Source organism: Drosophila ananassae, assembly GCF_017639315.1.
Source record: "Drosophila ananassae strain 14024-0371.13 chromosome Y unlocalized genomic scaffold, ASM1763931v2 tig00000100, whole genome shotgun sequence".
Classification (NCBI taxonomy): domain Eukaryota; kingdom Metazoa; phylum Arthropoda; class Insecta; order Diptera; family Drosophilidae; genus Drosophila; species Drosophila ananassae.
Genome location: NW_025319062.1, coordinates 244,747 through 270,059, shown reverse-complemented (window position 1 = coordinate 270,059; position 25,313 = coordinate 244,747). Strand labels below are relative to the sequence as shown.

The following is a 25,313-nucleotide window of genomic DNA, read 5'->3' as shown; positions in this document are numbered from 1 at the left end:
AGAAATCACCCACCCAAATCGAGTATTCTGGGCAATGGGGAGCCCGTGACCTAATTGGATTTGACCAGCCGACAATAGGTCAAAGAATAAGCTTGCTCCAATCAACAGGTCCACTCGCTGCGTTTTGTGGAAGTTAGGTTCAGCTAGATCCAAATTTCCAGGAATCTTCCAGCGCGAAGCATCTATGTCCTGGCTAGGTTGATAGTCCGTTATATGTGAAGCTACAACAGCCTCAATTTCCACTGATTACGTGCTAAGGCGGGACTTCAAGCACACATTAACGGATGCTCCATCCGTATCAAACCCAGCGCCGCCGAAACCAGCCACCGTAGTGGAGCATTTGGAACGGCCAAGCTGAAGTTCATTCGCCAGCCGCGACGAGATGAGGTGCCCTTGTGAGCCGGAATCCAATAAAACTCGGCAAGGCAAGAAGGCTCTAGATCGACCACGAACGAGTACATTGGCTGTTGGCAGGAGCACTAGCTCAGCATTGCGATCCTGGTTCATAACAGGGTTGATTGAGCGGGATGGGTGCGCAACAGTAACGGTACCGACGGGACGGGAGACTCGTGCTGATGAAATCTGCCCGCGAGGGTGCAACAAAATATGATGACGGTGATTTCACGTCGAGCATCGGGAAGCTGAGACGCTCACGCAAACAAAACAGCGAGCCAGACGCCGCACTTCGTCGTACCGTTCCTCAATTGTCAAAGCATTAAACTTTGAACAAGAAGGAAGCTCATGCACCGAAATGCCAAACAGGGCGCATAGAGCAGGACGGGCGTTAATATCCATGCACGAAGATCGGTTATTCGAAGATCTACCTCGGCCCACTTTGTTAGTTGGTGGATACGCAGCCAAAGAAAAGTCAACGCATTCAAGAGTCCGGCACCTTTGCTCCAAGAATCGTGCCATGGACTCCCAAGACGGAAGGCTGTCATTGCTTCCGGCGAGAGTGTCTTCCCACTTGGCGTTTGTGGCAGGATCCAACTTCTGCAGGATAATCTGGATAAGCAAACATCCTTGGATCTCGGCAGCTGATCCGGAACTCATAAGAGCCCGCATATGCCCATTGAACCGATCCGATAGCTCATGCAAAGTAGCAACAGACCCTGGCTCGACCACACGAAGCTGCAGGATCTCATTAATGTGAGACTGAAATATTAAACGCCGATTACTAAACCGATTGCGCAATAGGTCAAGAGCCACATCGTAGTTCGCGTCATTAATTTCCAGAGCTCACACCGTATCCAAGGCTGACTCGCGCAGGCATGAAATGAGCCACCGGAGCTTTTCCATTTTCGTTAGGTGAGGATGGCTGTCAATCGTGGTCTTAAAAAGGGCAAATCCGGCCACTCGCCATAGCCGCCGCCGAATGTTGGCTTCGGCAACGGTGGCAAGGAGGGGGCTGGCTTGTATGGCATTGACTGGCACCGTCGAGAAGTGTGGAGTGGGCAGCGATTCTCATGGAGCGCTTGGCAACCTCCACCACTTCCACATCAGTCGCCAGCTGCGAGAATCTCCAATACAGATCACTCCCGATCTCGCTAAAATTAAGCTCCTCCAACTCTTCTTGAAGCGCGGTGAACCGCTCACGCAAACGCTTCTCCACTGAATCCAGCGCTGGAACAATCCTCAGTCCGCGCCGCAGCCTTCACCATATGATGCAGCGCCTCCATCTCCTGGCAGGCCACCTCTGCTCTTCTCCGCAGCATCCTTTACCGGTTTGCGGCAGCAGCTCCAATGGTCTCAGCTCCAGACTCCATTCTTCAATTAAAATGCAACTTGTAACACCAACAACAAGGGCGTTTTCTTGGCACTTTTAATGCTGATCACAATAATCAACCGGGATAAAATCACGTCGGGATCACCAATGTTGTGCTATTAGTAGTTTTTAATAGCAGCCGAATAAACACACGCTTTTTAAATTAGTGTTTCAATATATTTATTTTGGGTTCAATTTAACCCTAATCTATGCGGCTCCAATCAACTCCAAATCGCAACAAACGCAACCAAAGCCAAAGGAACCAAGGCTTCCCAAAGCGCATACGCTACAAATACCAATAAAGCGCATGCGAAACTGGGAGAAAAAACACAGAAGAATACATGCTGACAACAACAGCTTCAGCTAAGCATTTTATGATTATTTTAAATGCACTTTTTGGTGGCTGTTTGGCCCAACAAGTAGATATACCTTTTTTTACAAAATTTAATTGCATATCTTTTGCATAGTTTTTGAATATGTTGAGCGATCAGCGTTTTGATAGCGACCGAACTAATACACAATCCACAATTCGATTTCAATATTTTTATTGGGTCAATTTAACCCCAAAACAAATTCCGCGGCTGGTCCAAAACACTGCCGAATTACAAGTCATAAAACCTAAGAGCTTGCGCAGAAGCTCCACCAAAGCTCCCAAAGTGCATGCGCTACAAAAGAACAACAAAGCGCATGCGAATCTGGGAGAAACAAAGAATATAATGCAGCTGATAACGGGCAATTAGTGGACCGCTGCAGCTAGATACACTGGAAGAATTAAATTGAAATAATTATGTTATTTGATGCTGGCACAAGTCCCAACAGAATACTTTTTGCATATTTATTGCATATATACTTTTAGCATACTTTTAATATGTATTTAAAATTCTAATATTTGAAAAATGTAATGTCTAATTAAAAAATTTGGCATCAAATGGATAAAAAATGAGAAAGCATACAAATTCCGAGGTCTGATAATATATTAAGGGACTACATAAACAAAATATGCGTAGCATTACTTGATGATATATTCATTTTTTCAACAACTCTAGCAGTACATAATCAAGCAGTAAGAAAATTTTTCGAAAACTTCAAGACCACAACTTAATAATTCAGAGAGAAGTGCTCATTTATGAAACAAGATACAGAATTTTTAAGTCACGTCCTGAGCAAAGATGGAATATAACCAAATCCAAAAAAAATACAGGATATTTTAGCTGCACCGATTCCGAAAACAAAGAAACAACTTTAAAACAAGATTTCTTAGGAATTCCTGTCATTGTCATTTCTGCCATATCTACAGAATAATAATATAATAATATTCGCGCGGTTCCCACTGCATACGTATAGCCCACCTCCTGTCCAACCGACCCAGTAGGAGACCGACCGAGTCCCGTTAAGCGTAAAGTAGGAGAAAGATATCACGAGGAAGAGTGTTGCACAGATAAGGCGGTTAATATAAGCGATTTAAGATTGTTAGTGGAGCAAAGTGACAAGATGTGGTAGAGACCATTGTAGTCCGAACATAATACTACGAATACATACGAACTACAATGGCTGAGGAGTAGAGGGCGAAAGTTTCTGGTCCTTCTACTAGGAACGTTAAAATTTAAGCGTGTTAGCAAATGCTGGCTGTCTATATTTCCATAAATAAGATTATATAAAAACATGACACCCAGCATCGTTCTACGGTTTTTTAAGGATGGTAAGTTGATTAGTAAAAGTCTACAACGATAAGAGGGGAGGTAAAGATTTGCATCCCAATTAAGTCCCCTAAGCGCAAAAGTAAGGAAGTTTTTTCTATATATCTAATATATAAAATATAATTTTATATATCTAATATATTAAATTCTCGTGTCACAGTTTTCGTTGCCATACTCCTCCGAAACGGCTTGACCGATTTTGATGAAATTTTTTGTGCTTATCCGGTATCTATGAGAATCGGCCAACATCTATTTTTCATCCCCCTAAATTTTAGGGGTAATCCACCCCTAAATTTTTATTTTTATTTTTTAGACAAAATTTTTAATTTCTCTTTTTTCTACAATAATAGTAGGCGCCGGTACGTGATACATTCTTTGACAGCTACTCATTGTTCTCTGCTCAGTTAATTTTATGTGACAAACCGATATTGTGTTTACTGAAAAATTGTGAAAAATAATTGGAAAAAATGTTAATTTGAAATTTTCTCACTTCTCAAATTTTGCGGGAAATTTTCTCACTTTGATTAATTACAATTTACGATGCCGAGGAGAAGACGCCCTGACTTAGGTCGTCGTAGTCAATTAAATGTGCGAAGAGCTACCTCAAGTGCTAACCGCACAGATCAAGAAAATAGTCGTATTGCTATGTCAGAATTGCGTTCTTTAGTGAGTGGCAATGTAGGAGATAGGCTTAGAATGCAACGAGTTCGTGTACATTAAACACATCAACAGCAAGCTAGACATAATGAAACTAAGCGAATCCGCAGACGCAGTGCTCCTGTGATTCTTGAACGAGCTGCATTCCACTATCATCCGGCAATTGATTATTGTGCCGACAAATCAGTAAAAATTGGGGATATGAAAACAATTTGTAAATATTGTAAAGCGTTAAAGTACACTGGTAAATCTACTGGATTATGTTGCGCTGAAGGCAAAGTAAAATTGCCACAATTGGTCCCACCACCAGATCCTTTACGCTCCTTAGTTTCTGGGATTGGAAATGATTCGAAGCACTTCTTGACCAACATTCAGAAATATAACAACTGTGTTCAGATGCCATCATTTGGTGCTACACATATTATACAAGCCAATTTCATGCCCACTTTTAAGGTATTATATAAAAATATTCAAGTTTGTATTCAAATATATATATAGGAAATAATTAATGGCCAAATTTTGAAAAATCACAGATACAAGGACAATTTTATCACTTACTGGGAACTCTGATACCACTACCTGATGCAGATCATCAATTTTTACAAATTTATTTTATGGGCAATTCCGATGCGGAAATTAATATTCGTTGTGCTCACAAACCAACAGTAAAGAGAACCATTGTCCAACAATTACAAATGTTTCTTCATCAGAATAACAATTTAGTAAACATGATCAAAATAGCATTGGATCGGATGCCATCTGATAGCCATAATACTGGAAGACTGGCTGTGAAAAGACTGATAAATAACGTCATTGAGACAACAATCATAAAAGGAAAATACAAAGGAGAGGATGTCTTGATCCCGCGGATACCAATGATTCCAACGGACACACCATTCGATTTTAAATGCTTACAATTTCCAGTACGTCTGGATTTTGCGATGACTATAAATAAATCGGAAGGACAATCGTTAGAAGTTCGTGGAATCAACTTGGAGTTTCCCTATTTCGCGCATGGACAATTAGACGTCGCGTGTTCGGGCGTCGGAAAACCGTCTTCTTTGTTTATTTACGCACCACAAAATAAAACAAAAAATATAGTTTATGAGAAAGCTTTTAATTAATTAACACATTGTATTTTAACAGTGTGTGTCTGTGAATATCAAATTTAAATTTTATAAATAGCCAGTATTTCAGGAAAACTCTTTATAAGTAAGCAATATGATGTATCGAAAATAATTATAAAACTTTATGGTTTTATTCAATAAATGAAGTTGAATAAAATAAGAGGGTACTCTTTAATTTTTGGGATTGAAAATGATTAAAATGATAGCTCCGCGAAACTTAATTTTAGCTATCTTCAGTTCTTACTGTATCAGATAATTTTTTTAAGTTTGAAAACTTAAGTTTTGTCACAAAAGAAGATTCTGAACGCAACAAAAAATAAACAACAGCTGGCAGTACGAAGTCTGCCGGGACAGCTAGTAATATATAATATATTCATTAAAGACTACTCAAAAATTGCACAATGAACCCAATGATTAAATATTTACAAAAAGGTAACTATTTTTTTGTTAATAAATAAGTAATACAATTAAGTATTAACCACACAACCCTTAATAAATTAATGATAACGCACAATTCGATTTTATGAAACCCACGCTTTCGATGCCAGAAAAGAAGTGAACAAGAATATGGAGAGGCCAAGAGAACAACGAATAGGCGAGAAAGAAGGAACACATTTGAATGTGCCTCCACTTGCTATACACATACATTGAAGCAAATATATATGTATGCGTGCATAATTGTCTATGGGACTTTTGCATATTTGTACTTCGATTCTTAACGTTTGTGCTTAAATTTTAATTGGTATTTGATAAAATTTGATACATTAGATCCAGCATTTGCTACAAGAGTTGGGAAAACCCACTAAAACACAACTAGGCCCAAAAAATTAACTTAAGTAAAGTTTTACACAAATGGAATTAAACAGTTCATAAGCTTAACTTAATTAATTGAGATTATTAGTAAATATAAAAATTTAAGTTAATGACAAGAACTTCATGAGATCCACTTGGCCTTGCTTCTCTTACACCTTCAAACGAGGCCAAACAACTTTCAAACATTTTAAATAAATACCCAGTGTTACTTCTTCTGTAAGTTTCATTTACAGCCCAATCGGAATCTACAGATCCTGTAAGAATATTATTAAAATTGGTTTCTTTCATGAATCTAAGCTTGAGATTAACAGTTCCCTTCAGATATCTAAGAACTCTTTTAAGGCATTGCCTTATTGTTGTTGTTTGTATATCTGCTTAGAATAGTTATTGAAGTACTTAAGTCAGGCCGTTTACTTAACATTATGTACATCAAACAACCAATGAAATTTCTACACGGTGCATCACATAGTTCTTCCGATTGCAGAGCTGTATAGTCCAACTTGCATGGGAGGTGTCAAGATTGTCAATATATTTTTAATATACGCTGACTGACTAAGACAAATCCACCCATCAGTTCTGTCAATTTTTATGCCAATAAAGTGTGTAATTTCCAGGAAATCAGTCATTTGAAACTTATCATGAAGGTAAGATTTACATATCAGATTTGTTTGTTGCAATTGCATTGAGGGTAATTCCCTCCCTTATCCAGAATGTAAATAAACCGATCAACTCCTCATTCAATCCAACATCCTTCTTCAAAACCTTCTACTTCAAACTGTAACAAACTGTTTTTGCTAATGTTTTGTTCACAACAAATGCCGCGACTAGCTCACAGAGTTTGGGGGTACGTTCCACCAAAATTTATAGATTCGACCTGATTCCCCGAGCCCAGAAATAACCCGGTATGCTTCGTTTAAAACAAATCCTCTTTATTATGCAAAGTTTACAAAAAGGGTGAATCTCACCGGCCGCTTGGCTTAGCCGACCGACCGCTCGTCCTTCCGTCGATTCCCGATCCACGCTCCGGGTTGGTGCCAATACACACGCCCTCCCAAAGCTTGCGCCCGGCAGGTCGTGTGGTCTTGGGGCCTGGCGCCGAAACGGCTCACAATTCCCTTCGTTTAGACTCACGGGCTCTGGGTTGCGGGGCCTGTGTTGTTGCTGCCGCTGCTCGCTCGTCGTCGCTGCTGCTACCTCGTCGTCGCTGCTGCTCCCTCGTCGTCGCGGCCGCTCCCTCGTCGTCACTGCTGGTCCCTCGTCGTCGCTGCTTCTGTTGCTCCTCTTCCGTTGCGGGTGCCGTGGACCTTTGGTATCTTTGGCTCACCGTGGATGCCCTTTGGCCGTGGCCGGCACCTAATCCGTGTTAACAGACCGATTGGCTCTCCTCCCAGGCATACACCGGGCAGGATATGCTTTTATCTGCTTAGCGGGAGGATCTGGGCACGAAGGACCTACCTACCCCGCAGGACACACCCCTTTGTCGCGTTCGTCAATCTCCTCCAAACACCTGCGTGCATACGCCCCGCAGGATCTATGGCAGGCCAGAGGTTTTGGCGTTGCGCCCCCTTTAACTCCAGGTGATACGCTGTGCATACGCCTTAGCGCCTGGATCAGGATTCTAATGACTCTCCCGGGGTGTCCCTGCTTGGTTTCACTGTTGGGCTTGAGTTCCCGAGCTGGCTATCCCTTTCTTCACAGGATCACACCTGGACTTATTGATCAGGAACCGACAAGGCGTACGCCAGGCCTATCCGTCGCTATGGTCCGATTCGTCGCCAGGATACCTGTCGTGTCCGGGAATAAACTAACCCGACTCGATTTACCCTTGGGCTTCGGTTCCGCCGCGGATGCTTGATCCTGTTCCCACTTGCTACTGACTTCTATTGCTTGATTGACTCGCGTACCGCCGCCGGACTTACCCATAGGGGGTCCTTTGGCTACTGACTCGCAGATCCTTCGCAGTCGCTCTAAATACCGCACTTGAGTCTGACGGACGTACCCACGGGGGGGTCTTGCACTCAACTCTTCCAGCTTCCCTAGAAGACTCGGTCCCGATTTGCTCCAGGGGCCCTCCTTATATAGTGCCAGAGGCGCCCGTTAATCCTCGCAAATCGACTTCCTGCCGTTAATCTTTCGCTCATCCGTATTGTTATTGTGCAGCTCAATCCTCCAGATATCCCCGCGCACCCCCCCGCCCCCCCCTTTGGGCATTCCCAAAATGCATTTCTGTGTTTTCTGCATTCTTCTAAACACAGCTGCCTAGTCGCGGGCCGCTCAGTTCCCCGCCTTCCCCGCTCTCTCTTATCACCTTCGAGCGCGGCCGCGGAGGCCCGCCCGGGACCGTTACGTTCCACGGTGATTCCTCCTCCGCCTTCTTTCGTGCGCGACGCTCTGCTGGTTCCTCTTGCCCCCGCTGGTGCCCCCGCATGCCGTCCGAGCTGGACGCATTTCTCCCTTTCCGCCCGGGACCGTTACGTTCCACGGTGATTCCTCCTGCTCCTTCTTTCGTGCGCGACGCCCTGCTGGTTCCTCTTGCCCCCGCTGGTGCCCGCGCATGCCGTCCGTGCTGGACGCATTTCTCCCTTTCCGTTTTTTCTAAACACAGCAGCGCTGGCCCATCCGACGCTGACTTGTTTATTCCCCCCCCCCCTTCTGCTGCCCCTCTTGCTACCTGTCTAGGCGTGTGGGAGATCTAATCTCCTCACAAAACTTTCAAAAACTTCAAACCAACATCTAGCAGCTTGCTTAAGGCCATATATACCTTTATTAAGCTTAAATACTTTATTCTCATAAGAATGATTCAGGGCTTTTGGAACGTTTATATAGATTTCATCCTTTAGAGTTGCATTTAAAAATTCAGTTTTTACATCCATATGAAAAACTATTAAATCGTGTTGATTTGAAAGTGCCAAACAAAATTCTAAAACTGGAAGTTCCCAAATTCATCTTGTTTAATACTTAATACCCATTTGCAATCAAATATGTTTTTATTATCGGGCTTCTGCGTTAAGGTCCAAGTATTATTTTCCCAGATTCATTACCCAGCATTCTCCCAGAAAGATCTGTCCTCACGAAACTTAATCTCATCAAAGGTATTAGGAATATCATTTAGGCATATTTGAGTATTCATAAGACATCTTTCTAAAAATAGCTCTGATAATTTGGGTTTACTTTTAATTCTTTCGCTACGTCTGATTTTTTCTTTCTTTTTATTTTGTTTTAATTTATCACCAGTTTAAACGACTGGATCGGCATTCTCAAGATATGTGGAATTTTCAGTGAGTTGTTCATTTATCTCAGAATCAAAAGATTCCTAATTTTCCACAAAAAGAAAATCCAACTCTTTATTTTCTTTAGTTAAAGATTAATTATTTTGTTCATTACTTTGAAAATCCGAGTCTTTTCCATGTAAAACTGTTGATTTTAGCATGTTTATTTTATCCACCACAACATCTCTTGCAGTCATAAATTTCCTCGATTCCTCATTCCACAATTTATATTCATTTGGTTCATATCCAACAAGTATAGCTTAAATTGACCTTTCGTCAAACTTTGTTATTTGTACTTTATTCAATGCATATACCGTCAAACCAAAAATCTTCAGATATCTTCAGAAAATCTTTAGCTCTTTATTATGCCACACCTCAAATGGTGTTAAATTTATCTTTTCCAATGCTCTACTTGGTTATCTGTTAATTAAAGAAGTTGATGTTAAAAAAGCTTCACCCCAAAAATGTTTATTGAGTTGATCATAACACTAGCCTTTTCGGTCATTCCGAGGTGAGCTGTCGAAGTGTCGGAAAAAAAAATTGAGAAGTAAAGAATAGTGTCAAATTTGCTGTAGTATTCATTAAGTGAGGCACAGGCCAGTGGCCTTGCATGTTGTAGCTGAAAGCACGTGCTCTGTTAAGTGTTCCAGGAAGTTCTCGAGAAATCTTGTGTGGCAACCTTAGTGCAGGGCACAAGGGTCTTCTGGTATGTCATACTTTGGTGCAGGGCACTAATTATATTGACCACCTCCAAGACCGAAGCGGCAGACAGCTCTGAGAAAAGTCTATGGATAAATATGTAGAAACTTCATCTCGTCTCAGCAAGGCAAAGTTCGAAGAAATGAAGAAGATTGCCAATCTAACGCCAGCAGAGCTGCGTGCCACACTAACCATTCCCAATGAGGTCAAACTGCCGGTAAGCAACTGGCTTAATGCAACCTCAGTAAGCACATGTTCAGTGACTACATCAACTGCTGGATGTAGCACATATGCAGTCACTAGCACGACTATTGGAGGAGTATGCTCCATTACAAGCGGAATTACCAGTACTAGCCTTACCAGTACCTCCGCATCCGATGAGTGTGAAGGAACAGACTCCTCAAACCATGCCAAAATGGCAGACAACCCAACCCAGATTCTGAACTGGCCTTAGCGGAGGAACTAGCTGATGAAACAGATCAAGAGATGACAGATGTAAGACCCAAAATGCATAAACCTCCTCCAATTTTCATCGAAAACGTGTCAGACGTACTCCTCATGGAAAAAGAAATAGAAAGTGTCATTGGTCCAGACAGCTTTACGATTAAAATTGGCAGGAACAACAAGGTAAAAGTCAATACTGGCAACCCAGACGCTTACCGTAGCCTTGTGCGTTTGCTTTGGAGAAAAATGCAACGCACTTTACTTATCAGCTAAAAGAAGACAAAGCGTACCGCGTGATAGTACGACACTTGGCTAACTCTACACCCATCCAGACAATCAAAGAGACACAGTGCGGACACGAAGTCCTAAGCGTGTATAACCCATGTCCTCGCAAAGTGCGTTCCCAAAAGAATGAGGGAACAGTCGAAGAAGCTATCCCCAACCACTTATTTTTCATTGATCTAGCCCGCAGGGATAACAACAAAGAGGCGCTGAAAATTAAAACTATCGGACGACAACAGGTATTGGTGGAAATACCAAAGAAAAAAATGGACAGCATCCTTTACCATAGATGTCAAGGTTTTGGACATACCAAAAATTACTGCCTACGTCCGTTTACATGCGGCAAGTGTGCTCAGGATCATCCCACCGCACTTTGCAACAAGTCAGCAGACGATCAACTCGCCTGCTTTAATTGTGGAAAAAATCATGCAGCTTGGTCTAGAGAGTGCCAAGTTTATAATGCGATTTCGGAAATACGGAAGCCGAAAATCAATATTCCAGCTTATTTTTGATGCTCGAATGATTATAGAGAGAATCAATTTGTTCCCGCGTCTGTTGTACGTGGAAATCTTTCCTATGCAAGGTGGATACTCTCCAAGCCATGTTTAAAGAGCTCAAAGACACTAACCAGTTCCTTAGACAACTATGCTTAAAATTTATTAACTCTAAAGTATGAACCTCCACAATCTAAGCCTTGGATTATGGAATGCTCGTGGAATTCGCATACGGAAGAATTGAAACAATTCCTTCAAGAACACAATCTCGACCTGATGCTAATCACCGAGACATGGCTTCAACCCAATAGACAAATCTTCATACCCGGCTACAACCTTCATAAAGCGGATCACCCTAGCAATAGTCCTAGAGGGGGTGCAGCGATCCTAGTAAAACAGGAACTTTCATACTTCCAACATGACCCAATTCGACTGGATAAGATCCAAATGGCTACCATTCAAGTCACAACTAACAAAGGTGAACTAAAAGTTTCTGCGTTATACCTACCTCCCAACATCCCATGGACTACAGAGGACTTCGAAGAATTATTGAACCACTTAGGAGACTCTTTTTTAATTGGGGGAGACTTTAATGCAAAAAATAGGTCCTGGGGTAATTTTAGAGCAGATACGAGAGGCTCCTGCCTTTTGGAAGCTGTCCAGAATTCCTCTAATAGTCAAATGTAACTCTACGGCGAAGACGAGAACACCCACAAGACGGTTACTCCCACCTGGAACTAATTTAGAAGTTTTTCGAAAAGATCTGGAGGAAACATTGGATCTCAACCTAGAAATTCAATCGCCGAATGACATAGAGGATACAAACGCCATCTTCCTAAATAAAATCCACTCTGCTGCCCTTGTTGCCACTCCAAGAAACTCTACTCAGAGCCGACTACCGAAATCCAATCTCCCACATACGATTGTTACCTTGCTAATACTCAAGAGAAGGCTAGGAAGACAATTATGTCGAACTAGGGACCCCGTCGTCAACAGAATATATCGGAGGATTTCCAATCGGTTGGCAAAACGACTGAATCTGAACAAGCAAAAGCAGACCGATCTCTTATTGGACGACATGTCAACGGATGCTTCATCAAACCACTTTCTATGGAAGATAGCGAGTAAATTTAAAAAAACAGGTGACCCCAAAATTTCTCTCTTGGGATAGATCGCCAAGTGAGCGCGCAGAAGCGTTTATAGACAACCTTCAAAATCGATTCCAGGAGTTTTCTTCAGCCGCCACTAGAAATGACGTACAGGAAGGAATTGATCAGCCCGGACAAATGTGCCGTCCAATACGAGCCATCAGTGTAGAGGAAGTGTCGACCCACATTGAGTCGCTAAAATCAAAGAAAGCGCCAGGGGATGACGGAATAGATAACTATACATTGAAAGCGCTACCCTTCAAAGCTCTCTTATTTTTGGTACTTATTTTTAATGCCGTGTTGAGGCTAGAATACTTTCCGAAACAATGGAAAAAGGCAAGAATCTGTATGATCCTTAAAACTGGTAAAAGTGCAAATAACTTAGACTCATATAGACCTATCAGCCTATTACCTTCAGTAGCAAAATTATTCGAACGGTGTCTTGCTTCTCGGATACTGAACATCAGGGAAATCCAGAACAGCATACCTCCCTTTCAGTTTGGATTTCGCAAATCTCATGGAACGCCTGAACAATTGAACAGAGTGGTAAACTTCATTCTGGAAGGATCCTTGGCTTCGAAATATGTAGTGGCTGCATACCTTGATATAAAGCAAGCCTTCGACAGAGTGTGGCACTCTGGATTGCTTTACAAATTAAAGACGCTACTTCCACCCCAACTGTGGCTTTTAGTACGAAGCTTTTTGGAACAAAGATCGTTCACTGTAGTTTTGGATGCCGCTGAGTCCAACACCAAAGAAATCCGTGCAGGAGTGCCACAGGGTAGCGTTTTGTCCCCACTTCTCTATACACTGTTCACATATGACATGCCTGCAAGTCGGAACTGCCAAAATTTAATAACAGCAACCTTTGCTGACGACACTGCCATCCTAGCGAGGAACAGATGCATTTTCGCGGCCACGAATGCTCTACAAGAGTACCTTGAAAGATTTGAACAGTGGGACAAAAATTGGAACATTGGAATAAATCCCAACAAATGCGCCAATGTGACCTATGCCTTGCGTCCACAGTCCTGTCCTGGAGTGTTCCTCTTGGGGCAACAAGTGCCCCACGTAGCAGGTTACAAGTACATTGGGTTTATCTAGACAAGCGGCTCACCTTCCGTACACACATAATGTCCATCACGAGGGCCATTAATATGAAACTGAAAAGGTTAAGATGGCTTCTTAATAGTCGAAACAAACTATCCCTTAGAAATAAGATATTAATATTTTTTTTTTTTTTCCTTATTTACTCCTCCTGGGAGCTTAGGGCTTCTACAAGGGTTTTCCACCGGACTCTATTTGGTGCTGTTTGCTTTGCTGTGTCCCATGTAATTCTTCCTAAGGACAGTTCGCGGAGTGCTGTACGGCGCCAGAACATCTTGGGGCGTCCCACTCTTCTACTTCCCTGTGGGTTCCATTCTAGCGCCATCCTGACGATACTTCCTGGTTCCTTTCTGAGTGCGTGGCCAATCCACTTCCATTTTCTTTTCTTTAACTGTTGGTGGATTGGGACCTCACCTGTGCAGTGCCACAAGTCTTCGTTGGATATTCTGGTAGGCCAGAATATACCACATACTATTCTTAGGCACTTATTGATGAATGATTGTATTTTCATCAGCATTCTTTGTGTGGTCAGCCACGTCTCCGATCCGTACAGTAGTATGGATTTAACACACGAGTTGAAGATGCGTAGCTTTGTTTTTCTATTTATTTGCTGGTTTCTCCATACTCGGTGTAGTCTTCCAAATGCAGATCTTGCTTTGCTCAGTCGACTGTCTACATCTCTTTCCACTCCACCATTGGCTGCTATGACACATCCCAGGTAGTTAAAACTGTCGACGAAATCGATAGTTTTTCCTCCAATGGTTATGTTGCTTTGGCTGGAATTATTGATGCGCATCGCCTTTGTTTTTGATGCGTTGATTGTTAGTCCGTCTGAGTTGGCTCGGGTCTCGAGGTCATTTGCTTTAGCTTGGATATCTTCGAATTTATGAGCGAGAAGGCAGATGTCATCCGCGTAGTCCAGATCTTCAAGCTGTCGGGTGAAGCTCCATGTGATTCCGCGCCTGGGTCTGCATACTTCTCTCATAGTTTCGTCAATTACCAAATTGAACAGAAGTGGTGATAGGGGGCATCCTTGCTTTACTCCAGTATTTGTCTGAAAGGGTGCACTTATTTTTCCGTTGTGCAGTACGGCCAGATCCGCATCATCGTACATAGCTTTTATTATGCTGATGATCTTCACTGGCACTCCCTTCCTTGCAAGTGCTCGCCATATCGCTGCTCTGTCTATTGAATCGAATGCCTTTTGGAAGTCGATGAACAGGAGATACAAGGGTGATCGCCATTCCACAGCTTGCTCGGTAATTGCGCGTAGTGTGTTTGCCTGATCTACGCAACTCCTATGTGGTCTGAATCCTCCTTGCTCATCTCGCAGTGTTGTCTCGATTTTTTCCTGAAGACGTTCGTTTATTAGGGTGGCAAGTATTTTGTAGCTTGTGTTCAACAGGGTAATTCCTCGCCAATTGTTGCAGTTACTGAGGTCGCCTTTCTTCGGTAGCTTGACGATGATTCCTTTTTTCCAGGATGCTGGGATTCGCTCACTTTCCCATATGTTGGTGAAATGTGGATGCAATGTTTCGGCCATTAGTTGCGAGTCTATCTGGAGATGCTCGGCCGATATGCCGTCATCTCCAGCCGCCTTGTTGTTCTTAAGTTTCCTGATTGCTTCCTTGATTTCTCTAACTGATGGTGCGGTGGGTGATATCCTGATGTTATTGCTTGACATGCCACTTAAGGAGTCTTCTTGTATGCTGCTTGGTTGTTCTGTGCAGCTGATCTCCATGAAGTGTTGTCGCCATCTTTGGATTTGTGCCTCCTCTTCTGTAAGGAGTTTTCCGGTTGAATCTCGCACTGGATGGGTTTGCCTTTGACATTTTCCGGATAGTTGTCCAATTATCTGGTACAGTGCACGCATATTGTTTGCGTTTGCTGCGCTTTCTGCGTTTTCAGCAAGCCTGTCCAGTAATTTCCTCTTATCATTTCTAGCAGATTTTTTCACCAACTTGCATAGCTCGTTATATTCACCTCGAACTCTGCAGTCGTGATCCGCTCTAGATTTGAGGCTGTTCCGTCTGTTGATAAGGTCCCATGTGTGTGTCGATATCCAATCCACTTGTCTGCGTTGTCGGGTGCCAAGCACCTCCTCCGCTGTGCTTCTCAGTATTCTGCATGTCAACTCCCATGAGTGCTCCTCCTGCTGCGGCCCTAGTTGCTCACGTAGCGTTGTTGCCATTCTGGTAGATAGAGTGGAGTCGCCAAGTCGATGTAGGTTAAGAGGAGGCGGTCTTCTTGTGTTCCTGGTGCCAGTGTTGTGGTTTCGTCTGAGCTTGATGATGAGCTCCCAGACTACCAACTCGTGGTCACTGTCGATTGACGCGCCTCTCCTATTTCTTACATCCATTAGTGAGCGTCTCCATTTCTTACTTATGCAGATGTGGTCAATTTGGTTGCGTGTATGCCCATTTGGAGATGTCCATGTGTATTTATGGACTTCCTTGTGTGGAAATACAGTGCCACCAATGACCAGTTGGAATGTTTGGCACAAGTCGATAAGTCTATCACCGTTGTTGCTGCGTGAGCCAACACCATGTTTTCCCATTATTGTTTCTAGTCCATTGTTGTTGGGGCCAATTTTTGCGTTGAAGTCTCCCATGAGTATTTTGACGTCTCCTCTTCCAATCCTCGTGAGTGAAGATGTGAGGGCGTTGTAGAAGTCATCTTTGATGTCATCGCTGGCGTCTTCTGTTGGGGCATAGCACTGTACGATGGTGATGTGCCTAGCATTGCATCGGAATCTGGCACTGATGATTCTGTCGGATATTGGGCTCCAGAAGATTAGTGTCTGCTTGAACTGTTTGGACACGTAAATTCCTACTCCATTCCTGCCACCATCATTGCTCCCGCTGTGCATCACTAGGTTGCCAGTTGATGTTGTTGTTGTCCCATTCCCTCTCCATCTCATTTCACTGATGCCTGCAATTGCGATCTGCATTTTCTCCATTTCTCCTTCAAACTGCGCCAGTCTGGTTGGTTCCATTAAAGTCCTCACGTTCCATTGTCCAATTCGTGTCCGTTTCATAATGCGAATGGTCGTCATCGGGTTGGGGGGGTGGTTATTTTCTTCATTTCTTGTATTTGTTTCTGTAATCATTTATTTTCAGTCGATCCGGTGATTAGCCGGGTGCGACCTATCCCAGAGATGGGGCTGCCATCTGACGACGTCCGGGAATGCCGTCTTTCCAACATGGTATGTGTAATGGGACCAGAAAAATTCCATTACACATATTATGCCGAAAGATAAGCAGGTCATGAAAAGCTTCCATGAGTGGGGCTCGAACCCACGACCCCACGCTTAGCGAGCAGTTACACTACCCACTAGGGTACGGGGCCCCCAAGATATTAATATATAAAGCAGTAATTGCTCCCTCGTGGCGTTATGGGCTGCAAGTTTACGGCATTGCAGCAAAATCAATCATGGATAAAATTCGAATTATGCAAGCCAAAACACTGCGTATGATTACCGGAGCCCCATGGTACATGCGCACCTCGAACTTAGAGAAGGACCTGATGGTACCCAACAAACGAAACAAACTATCCCTTAGAAATAAGATATTAATATATAAAGCAGTAATTGCTCCCTTGTGGCGTTATGGGCTGCAAGTTTACGGCATTGCAGCAAAATCAATCATGGATAAAATTCGAATTATGCAAGCCAAAACACTGCGTATGATTACCGGAGCCCCATGGTACATGCGCACCTCGAACTTAGAGAAGGACCTGATGGTACCCAAAGTAGGCGACGTACTAAACGAGCAGGCTAAAAAGTACAAAGAAAAGCTTGAAAATCACTCAAACGTTCTAGTCAGGCATCTACTAAGAGAGCGCAGAATTACAGTTGTCAGGGTACGGAGATAACCTAACACCCTAAAGATCTCCCAAGCAGACATATGTAAATAGAAACTAATTTTAGCAAGCCTTATTTATAAGTAATCTGTATATAGTTGTAGGAAAATCAATATCAGATTAATTTATGTTGTTTTATAATAACAGAATAATTAATAAAAATTAGTAAAAAAAAAAAAAAAAAAAAAAAGCCTTTTCGGTGATTGTTCGGATCATCCGTTTTGATACACCATTCAACCTTTAAGGAGTATGAGGAACCTTTAAATGAAAGCTGATGCCTTTTTCAACACAGAAATCACGCATTTCATTAGACAGATATTCCCTTCCATTAATGATATATAAATTCACAATTTTTAAATTGAAGTGAGCCTCGCTCTTCGCTACAAAGTTATACTTATATGTTATTAAATAGGTTACACAGTAATGTGTATACAAATCAAAAAAAACTGTAAGGATGTTATTGGGCCACAAACATCGGAATGGGCAACAAACAAAGGTCGTGTAATATTTTCCCTATTTTTAAATTTTTGAAACTTTAATCTAGATTGCTTGTCATTTATTTTAAAATATTAGTATATTCAAAAAGACTATTTCGCTTTATTTCTAAAAATTGTCCTACGCTTATGTGACCTAATCTTTCATGCCATAATCAATACTCAGCACTATTTGAAATTTTAGACGTAAATACTTTACTGTTCTATTGAAAGTTTACAATAGGTACATTGTACTCACAGATTCCATTAAAAGCCAATTTACCATTCTTAGATACTTTTACACCTCAAGAATTAAATTCAATGGTCATGCCTGCATTCTGTATTTTCTTTACCGATAGTAAGTTGTGTGGAATATTCTTGCACTACAAAACATTTTGCATGGTGATTTGGTTTCCGCAGCTGGTAATATTGACAACCCCTTTGTTGCTGCTGTTGCCATCTGAGCCTGCCCTTCCAAGACTTTAATACTTGTATCCTTACTAATATTCCTAAGCTTTTCTCTTGGTCAAGAAGTCGTGTTTTTACAAAACCTAATATCAAATATCGGTCAAAGGAGCCGATCCCGACGAAAAATTGTTTATAAATTTCCGGTACCAACCGGCTAATCCCAGAAAGCTTCTTAATCCCAAAAAGCTTCCGTTGGTAACGGAAAATTTGTTATCGCCGAGAAAATATCGGGGTCCGTTCGAATACCACCACCACCAATGGTTCGTCAGTGAGCGTTGTGCGGCCACTACGTCGAATTTGAACTCGCGGGAGTAACGGTTGGTCCTGGAGTCGTAGTCAAAGAACGTAAAAAAGTTCTGACTAATTGTCAGAATTGGATTCTGCAAGGGACTGATCGGGATGACCAGGCGCTTGCTGCTATCAGGCTGGAGTTGATGTGATGATGTGGGGTTTCGGCTGATTCCTTATTGGCCGGTCCTACTTGTGGTCCGTTTCACGGGAGCAATACTCGAAGTAGGTTGGTTAACGCGGGGTCTACTTGTGGTACGTTTCACGGGAGCAACACTCGAAGTAGGTTGGGTGCCGCGGGTTCTACTTATGGACCGTTTCACGGAAGCAACCCACGAAGTTGATTAGATAATGAAGCTCCACTTGTAATCCGTTTACACAGGAGCCACTCAAAGTAGGTTCGATGATGAAAGTTCTACTGGTGGTCCGTTTACACTGGAGCCACGCAAAGTAGATAGCTTTCCGAGAGTCCTACTTGTGAACTGTTTTACACAGGATCACTCGAAGTAGGTTGATTTTAAGTGCCGTGGATCTGACACTTAGAAACGAGACGATTCACTCTGATTTTGCAACTATCTTTATTCCAGAAGATCAATTCATATATGTCGGGAAATGTTGGTCGTTTTTCTCAGTCATTTTCTTTTTCACCACGCGCAGCGAGTCGCAACGATATTCTTTTTTATAACCGTTCACTTCGGATGGCTATTCTTGATTGCCTTCCCTTTCCTCTTCCTTCTTTCCATCATTGCGCCACTCTCAGCAGGGCTTTACTCTCTTTCCCTACCGCGCTCTTATTCTAATAAGCTTCTCTCTCTTCATTTTCAATGCTCATTTATTTCCTTTTTGACCATACACTTAACTTATAATTAATCAATAAATATTATTTGAATTAAATCTATCTTATCTCCGACATATATAAGATGCTAAATCATAATAATTATACATAATTAAATCTAAGGAAGGTCAATGTTATGGACGTGCAAAAACTAATGTTAATGTCAGTATCACCCACCTCTGAGTCTGCTGACTCAGATTGCTTGTGCATGCATTGCTTGTACATGCATTTAGCTTGCTTCGGTCAGTCGGTCATTTTTTCCGCTAATACTGCTGATTTCCGCTTTTGGCGCTGCCTACTAGTGTTGGGTGTGAATATAGAGTGGTAGGTCTTGGCACTAGGTGCCTACATTATCCCCGCCCATTGAGGGACTCAATCCAATGCGGCTGTACGTTGATGTTGGATCGTCTCAGTGAACCGTTGTGTACCCTTGCACTAGAATCTATTGTGGATCTTAAAACTAATTACTAAAAATCTAATTTTAATACAAAAAAAATATTTGAATCATGTGGGTGAGATTTCCAGCATTGGTAAGACATCAACGATATTCCGGATCTATTCGGCTTGTTGTCTTTTCACCTTGTTACGCGCCCTCATAACCATTTTCCTTGGGCATCCCATGCAGTACTAGGCGTTTTTTCTGGTTGTTCAGTGTTCTTGCTTCTGTTCTTGCTTCTTGCTCTTCTTTGGAGATGCATGTTACCCATGCCGAATAGGAGGTGACTCCTTTAATTTTCTTTTTTACTGGCCCTTGCACTCTATGGCTTTCCGTTGTGAGTTGACAAGGGTTGTGTTCGGGTCCGTATGCGGCTCTTCTTGTTGATCCGCCATGAGTGGGGAACTATGTAATTTTCCGGATTTTACTATTTGCTCCTTGCCGATGCATGCAATCAAACTTTGTCGGGGCTCGTTATTTTTGAGTAGTGACAGTCCTCCCAAATATGCCTCTTGTGGTCTCATAAGCTGGGAGAGGATTTCGACGCCCAGCAACAGTTCAATATTCTGGGGCTGGGTAGATTCAGGATCGGCTAAGCGCAACTGAGGTGAGATATTTCTTGGAGCTTGAATAAGGTAGGATGGTTGATTGGGCATTATTTCCGGTAGTACAACTACGTTGATTTTTTTTTTTTTGGAAATCAGTGGCTAGTGATGATAGGGTCACCACAGGCCCTTTTCGTGATCTTTTAGTTGTCCCGCCCAGTGCAGCGATGTTCAGGGTAGACGACACCAATTGTAGTCCCAGTGTGTCAGACATCGTTCTGGTGATTATGTTAATCTGCGATCTAGAATCTAGGAGACTGTGGCATTGCTGATGGGGTCCGGCTAATCCATGTATTGCCACTTTGGCGGTGGGCTTATCTGTAAGCAGGGCTGTGGCTGAACACACCACTCGTGATAAACTGGATAGAATAGGAGCGGTGGACGTATTTTTCCGCATTGTTACTTGACTGAAGCACAAGGTTTTCCAACATCAGCTTCAGAGATTGTCGATTGGTTTGATCGGTGATGACTAGTTTTAAAGATGACAGCGTATGTGGGTCCAATCATTCCTCAATGATTTGTATCAAGATTGGCTCCCAGTTGTCTGTTGACACTTTGAGTGCGTTGAGAGTGTCGATCGTTCGGAGCACGGTATTATGTAAGCTGCGCAGCAGCTCCGTTGATCCATTTGTTCTGGGGTGTCCGAAAAATTCTTGGATCTCGGATTTCTCGAATCAACAGCCGTTCATTTTGGTATCGATGCTTTAGGCGTTGCCAGGCATCCTGGTAACTGGTCTGTCCGTCAATTGACGTTGAGATTAGGTGTTTTACTTCACATGTTTCATGATTCTCCAAAAGACGGAATTTAACTGTATCGCTGTAGTCTTGATTGTGGATGCATTCCGTAAAAATTTCGTAGAATCGTAGCCAATGTGGGTAGGCTAAGTCAAACTTTGGAATTTCTACTGGTGGAACTAAAAACGGAGGTATGATTTCGGGTTTTGTGTTAATGCTGAAGTCTTCTGAGCGATTCTTCGCTCACTTCGCCTATCGTCTTTTCTTTTGGCTTTTAAGTGAGCCGAGATATCAATCTCAGAAGTATCAGAGGCAAGCCGGGAAACAGAAATGATTTTCGATGGTGAGATCACCTGCAAGGATTTTGGTGCCGCCGTAACTGATACAGTGATATTAGTTCGTATATTGGGTCCGGACGGTTGATACCATGTTCGGTGACTCTTTTGAACTTTTGAATTGTTGGGTCTGGTGGAAGCGATGCCACAGAGAACTTATCAGAAAATTGCTCATTTACACAGAAATATTCGGAAGACGAATTTTTTTTAGGTCCGTAGGGTGGCCAGAGGTATAAGCGGCTGCATAATTGTCGGCTGAAAGAGGTGAAGATTACTCGCCACAAGCACATCACTAAAAGCGGATTTCTTACGCTTTGGAGACTCATTTAGTAGTTGAAGACTAAACTGTGTATCGAGGCACAGAGTTGGTCATTGATTTTACGAAAACCACGAATCAACTCCTTGAAACCGCTTTTAGTCTGCCTCATGAACGATTTCATTTCGTCCTGAACAGCTCGACCACCGTCACAGCAAAAGTGGAGACCAGACCTACGTGAAGTGGCATCCGAAACTGAGGACGTGAACCCGGCACACTTAGCCTGCAAAACGTTTTAACAGAGCCAGCAGTGAATGGTATTCTGGGATGAGGACATTGGTCTATTACAAGACTTCAACACAGGGACAAGTTTAAAGTCCATAATTATTGATTAATTAATTTAATGATAGTTGTTTTTATTATTAACGTACCTTACCACATAGTACCAGGGAACTATAAAGGGAGATTAAATAGAGTGATTAGTGTGGGTTAGTAAATTGCAAAGAAGAGAGATCTGTGCTGAGCGACAATATAAGCACCAAAATAAAAGATAAAAAAGCTGAGCAAAGCTATTTTTACTATAATTAATTTACCTCCAAATATACCACAAAGATATTATACCTTTGTGGTATAATATTAACCTTACCTTATATTTTTATATTTAACCTTTTTTTATACCCTTTATACCAAGTCAAATATAACTTGTTTTTTAAGTTAGAGGGTTGGGACTTTCCAAAGTTTATATGTCGCAAAAATATCTTATCTACAAAATTTCATAAGGATTTCATAAGGAGAGGCTTGGGTCTGTTTCCAACATTATTATTAAAAAATGGATTTGATGTCTATTACATACGATCCGATATATATATATAATAATATAAGCTGCTGCGCAACTGTTAGGGTATATCAACTTATCAACCCGAAGTTATCTTTCCTTACTCACGCCGGGGGCCATATCATTGGTCGTTGAAAGCTATACCTTGACCTAAGATGCGCCATTTAGAATGCGCCGAATTAATACATAATCCACAATTCGATTTCAATATTTTTATTGGGTCAATTTAACCCCAAAACAACCGCAGCGGCCGATCCCAACAAAACCGAATATACAAGTGCCTAAACCCTAAGAGCTTGCGCAGAAGCTCCATTTAAAAAATGTTTATAAATTCGAGAAAAACGTTTTTACGCCTTGGAAACGTTTACCTTTTTCCTTAAACTTTTTCGATACCCATTTTCAAAAGTACCCTGCTTCCCAACTGCTTCACAAAAGTTCACCGCTAGAAACTTACGCTGCTGCTGCTCCAATTCCTATTCCGATGAACGTCGATGCTGCTGAAACTACTCGATTCTCTCCACAACGGTCGAGAGATATTTCTTCCAATCTTACACAGGCATCTTCGTCACAAAACATCACCCCTAATTGTGCCACTAAGTGTCTCTCTGGATTAGTTAATACTAATTTTGACGCAGACTTTCATGTACAATCATATGATTGCTATGGGTCCATCAGTCTATACTCAGTTATGCAAAGCAATGTGCCAACTCCATTCGCAGGAATTCATAAGATTTCACATTTGCATATGCCTGGTGGCCAGTGGTCGCAAGAATACAAGTTCACGCCGCTAAGTATGCAAAATTTTCACTATACCTGCCTTCGCGATAACACCCGCGCTGACTGGGCGGATTCCCAAGGATTTTCGTGTGGATCTGCGCGGCGAAGCTATACTACACGATCGACGCCTCCTTCTACTTCATTACCTACTTCAAACTTACCGATCCAGTAAACAGCAACAGTAAAATTTTCTAAAAAAGAACAACTCCGGAAAGCATTTAAGGAGTATGGTTCTACTATAGTGGTCTTCCATGTATGCATTTCATTGATTTCGGTTGTTAGCTTTTATGCACTCGTATCTAGTGGAGTTAACATGATTTCCATTTTAGAGTTGCTTGGAGTTCCTCCTTCCGCGATAGCTGAAAAAATATCTACTGGAAGCTCTTTTGTCATAGCCTATGCTGTTCATAAAGTTTTTGCACCAATTAGAATAAGCATAACTCTGGCTGCGACTCCGTTTATCGTTCGTTACCTGCGATTGAAAGGCTTCTTAAAAAACAGTCAAAAAAACACCTAAACTTTTTTTTCGAATCGAATTTTCTTTCCTAGTAACTAAACTTGCGCAACTATTTATTGTAGCCGCAATAATGAATAAAGCTCCCAAAGTGCATGCGCTACAAAAGAACAACAAAGCGCATGCGAATCTGGGAGAAACAAAGAATATGAAACAGCTGATAACGGGCAATTAGTGGACCGCTGCGGCTAGTTACACTGAGAGACTTAAATTGAAATAATTATGATATTTGATGCTGACACAAGTCCCAACATCCTCCCCCAGTTGAATTCCATCTTTCAACAAAACATCCTTAAGGGCATGGGACAGCTTCATCACATAATATTGCTGATGATCTTAAGGTCCAAAATTCTTTGTTGCAGGCTGCCGTGTCCATCCAGATCCAGAGAGCGCTCGAACCAGGCGTCAATAGAGTGGCGAGAGTGAAAGGAAACTTCTTTCCGAAAATTCGCGTAGGCGCCCCTTTCGATTGCAGGATCGGGAGCCTTCACGGCTGGAGCAGAAGCCACCTTGGCAGCTGCAGACGGCGGCAGCAGCGATGCGGACGACCTCCCCCCATTGGAAGGGTGCAGGCTAGAGTCCAGAATGGAGTCAGACCTGGGCGCTGACTTAATCGGCAACTGTGACAATAATCGAAATCCCTAGCCAGACGAGGGATTAAGTTCAGCAGCTTCAGAAAATCCATCGCAGACAACTGCCAGATGCGACGTTGAAATAGCGACCACGGGGGAACGGTGGATGCCAGGGGCACTGATGAGACGCAATCGGAAACGTCCTGGCTATCGTGATTCTTGTTCAGGTTTCGCTCCAATTTAAAAACCTGAGAACCCGATTGGATGTCGCAGTCCAGCGGGTAATCCTGACTGCATGAGCGACGCTTTTCCAACAGACCATCCTGCACCTTCACCACCGCTATGGTTGGTTCTGCCATTGACGAAGCAGTGGGACCATTGGGGCCGCCGAGACAAGTGGAGTGTGCAGGTACCCTCATGGAGTGCTTTGCCATTCCCACCTGAATGTCAAAGCGCACATCAGCGGCAAGCTGGGAGAACTTCCAGCATAATTCACTCCCAACTTCAACAGAGCTCAATCGCTCTAACTCATCCTGGAGTGTGGTAAATTTCTTGCGCAACGCAATTTCCAACGGCTCCAGTACCATGATGGTCAAATCTTCCTTCTGCACTGCAGCCTTGACCTTGTTATGCAGGGCTTCCATCTCCTGGTAGATCACCTCTGCTCTTCGCCACAAAAGCCCTTCCCTGCTTGCAGGAACCGAGGCACTAGCTACATCTCCAGACTCCATTATGCAATTTGTTTTTGTGCAAGGTGCAATGCAATGGAAACAACAGCAACAAGGTTTCCTTTACAAGGTTTCCTTTAAGCACTTTAATGA

At 42.6% G+C, this 25,313-nt stretch overlaps 1 long non-coding RNA gene and 1 pseudogene across 1 annotated transcript; both read left to right on the top strand.

Moving 5' to 3' along the window:
- The first annotated feature begins 4,279 nt into the window (after nucleotides 1–4,279).
- LOC116656497 lies at nucleotides 4,280–5,224 on the top strand. The gene is made up of 2 exons (XR_004311429.2): nucleotides 4,280–4,572; nucleotides 4,653–5,224. It is a non-coding gene; the product is annotated as an uncharacterized LOC116656497 (long non-coding RNA).
- An 11,710-nt stretch (nucleotides 5,225–16,934) lies between these two features.
- On the top strand, nucleotides 16,935–23,997 carry LOC116656491 (annotated as a pseudogene).
- Nucleotides 23,998–25,313: the final 1,316 nt, after the last annotated feature.